The sequence below is a fragment of the Mus musculus genome, chromosome 10 (assembly GCF_000001635.26).
Source record: "Mus musculus strain C57BL/6J chromosome 10, GRCm38.p6 C57BL/6J".
Lineage (NCBI taxonomy): Eukaryota > Metazoa > Chordata > Mammalia > Rodentia > Muridae > Mus > Mus musculus.
In genome coordinates, this window is record NC_000076.6 from 110,726,027 (window position 1) to 110,729,189 (window position 3,163).

General features: G+C 45.0%; 1 long non-coding RNA gene across 1 annotated transcript; it reads right to left on the minus strand.

Annotated features, from left to right (window-relative positions):
- Positions 1–256: 256 nt before the first annotated feature.
- On the minus strand, positions 257–2,560 carry Gm36751. Its single transcript, XR_380778.2, has 3 exons — positions 2,535–2,560; positions 594–771; positions 257–482 (listed from the first exon to the last, which is right to left on the minus strand). It is a non-coding gene; the product is annotated as a predicted gene, 36751 (long non-coding RNA).
- Positions 2,561–3,163: the final 603 nt, after the last annotated feature.

Consider the following 3,163-nt stretch of genomic DNA (forward strand, 5'->3'; position numbering starts at 1 on the left):
TGTTGGATGCATGTCGATTTTTAGGAACTCTGAAGTTTCATGAGATCTTGAAATTGGATAATGTTCTCTAATTCAGTTACTAATTTTCAAAATAATATTTGTTATTTTCAGCTCTGCGCGTTTCCCTTTATATTGTATAATACAGTTTCAACATCTACAAAAGAAAAGATTGCAGAAATGTTTATTAAGGCCATGTCGAATCAATAGAACAACTCAGGATTTCCAGTGAGCAGGCAGGCTGAAGGAGGCAGGCATGTTTCCTGCTGAGCCCGTAAAGGAGGAAGAGGGGAGTTGGAAACGGGTCACACATAGACAGGACATTCTCCCAGAAGAGAAATATCGGAAGAGCTTCTGAAGTAACAGTGAGTGAAAGGAAACTCGAAGGAGAGATGTTTAGACTCAGTATTCGCTATAAAGTGCTGCAAGCCAACCGGGTCCAGCTGGGCAGTCTCCTGCCCGAGGAAGAGGAGCAAGAGCCACTTCTGAAAGGTAAGAGAAGAAACGCTCAGCGGTTCTAACCTCGCACAAGCCCACAGCCCTCCCTCCCGAGGATCAAGACCAGTCGGTCACAGATTATGCAGAGTCAGCGATACCTGGCAGATGGCTAAGTTAAGTGGTGGGAATACCATTTTGTCGCCCTGGATGACTCGAAGGAAAGCACTCAGGTGCCAGTTTCAGAGAGAAGCGCGGGTTGAAATGTGAGTCACTCAGGGGGCCTGAGATCGGGAGCATTCACAGGCCCAGGGGACACGGTTTGGCCTGACACAGCACCTGGAAGAGGGAAAGGGCAAGAGGCAGTGTGGAGAGCAAAGAATGCGAGTAGACAGAGACTCAGTGAGAGATGTACATGAGAATTGTGAGTACTAAGTGCAGGTTGCCTGGCTCTAAAAGGCAGATTCTCGTCAACTAATAATGAACTCTGAGCTGGGGGTCAGCTTGAAAATAAAATTCTGAAGCGACCTCCTCCAGTCCAAGAACTCTAAAGATACACAATGCTCCCCTGTGGCATCCCTCCTACATGTTGTAACATATTCAGGGGATTTTGTATTATTATTTTATTATTTTGTGTGTATGGGTGTTTTGTCTGCACGTAGGTCTGGGCACCACTTGCATGCAAGGTGCTTAGATGCCAGAAGAGTCAGATTCTCTTAGGTTAGAATTATATAAAGCTCCTTGGGTACTTTCTCTAGCTCCTTCACTGGGGGCCCTGTGTTCCATCCAATAGATGACTGTGAGCATCCACTTCTATATTAGCGAGTCACTGGCATAGCCTCACAAGAGAGAGCTATATCAGGGTCCTGTCAGCAAAATCTTGTTGGTATATGCAATAGTGTCTGGGTTTGGTTGTTGTTTATGGGATGGATCCCTGGGTGGGGCAGTCTCTGGATGGTCCTTCCTTCAGTCTCAGCTCTGTACTTTGTCTCTGTAAATCCTTCCATGGGTATTTTGTTGCTAAAGGGGTCAGCAACCCTATAGGAGGAACAACAATATGAACTAACCAGTACCCCCCAGAGCTTGTGTCTCTAGTTGCATATGTAGCAGAGGATGGCCTAGTAGGCCATCAATGGGAGGAGAGGCCCTTGGTCTTGCGAAGATTATATGTCCCAGTTCAGAAGAATGCCAGGGCCAGAAAGCGTGAGTGGGAGGGTTGGAGAGCAGGGTATGGAGGACTTTCAGGATAGCATTTGAAATGTAAATGAAGAAAGTACCTAATAAAGAAAAAGAATTATATAAAGCAGGTTGTGAGCTGTCATGTAATGGCTGGGGATCAAACCCAGGTTCTCAGGAAGAGCAGCCAGTGCTTTTAACTGCTTAGCTATCTCCCCAGCCCCAAGGTGATCGATCTTAAAACTCCCAAGACAGGTCCTCTGTTTGTACCAATTGGCTCCTACTGTCACCTTGCAAGAGCTAAAACTTTAGCCGTCCAAGGCTAAGACCAGAGCCTGCAATGCCAAATGTAGCCAGCAGAGGCCACTGGTGTGCAAATGAGGAAAACTGCCACTGTGCTACTTAGCAATCCAGATTCCGGGACAGCATTAACCATAGGAAAGACAAGAGTCCACACAGTGACTTCCACCCTGCACATAACTGGTAGGGTCTGACTTTTCAAAGGCCCAGAAAGAATATGCTCCAATATCTACTTTTTAAAAAAACTTTTCTCTTTCATTTTCTCCTTTGTCGTCTTCTCTCCCCTGTCCTGTTGCTTTATTATATCTTTAATTTTTTTTTACTCTGTTGCATTTAAAATGTTTTGGTTTTCTTTGTTATTCATCTTCATACATTCATCTAATTTTCCTTTGTGCATTTTTCCATGTTGAAGCACTATCTTTCCTTTCCTTGGTTTCTTTCCCACCCCCCTTTACTTTCATCCCTTCACACTCTACTCTGGCAGTATTTTAAAGTGTGTGTGTCTGTGTGTATCTGTGTGTCTATGTATGTGTGTCTGTGTGTGTCTGTGTGTCTGTGTATGTGTGTCTTAGTTAGGGTGAAAAGACACCATGACCAAGGCAACTCTATAATTGGGGCTGGCTTACAGGTTCAGAGGTTCAGTCCATTATCATCAAGGCAGGAGCATGGCAGCATCCAGGCAGGCATGGTACAGGAGGGGCTGAGAGTTCTACATCTTCATCTGAAGACTGCTAGTAGAAGACTCACTTCCAGGCAGACAGGATAAAGTCTTAAAGCCCACACCTACAGTGACACACCTACTCCAACAAGGCCACACCTCTAAATAGTACCACTCCCTTGGCCAAGCATATTTAAAGCATGACATTCTACTCCTTGGCTCCCATAGGCTTGTTCAAACACATGAGTCTATGGGGGGGGAGGGGGCAATACCTAAACATAGCATAATGCAAAATACATTTAGTTCAACATCCAAAGTCCCCATAGTCTATAGCCATCTCAACAATGTTAAAGTCCAAAGTTCAAAGTCTCTTCTGAGATTCATCCAATCACTGAACTGTAATCCCCAAAACAAGACAGGAAACTAGCTGGCAAACTCCAAGCTCTGCATCTCCATGGCTGATGTCAAAGCTATCTTCAGATCTCCAACTCTTTTTTGCTCTTTGTTGACTGCAACAAACTTCTTTCTCCTGGGCTGGTTCCACTCCCTGTTAGCAGCTTTCCTCAACAGATAGACCATGGCTCTGGCATCTTGAAC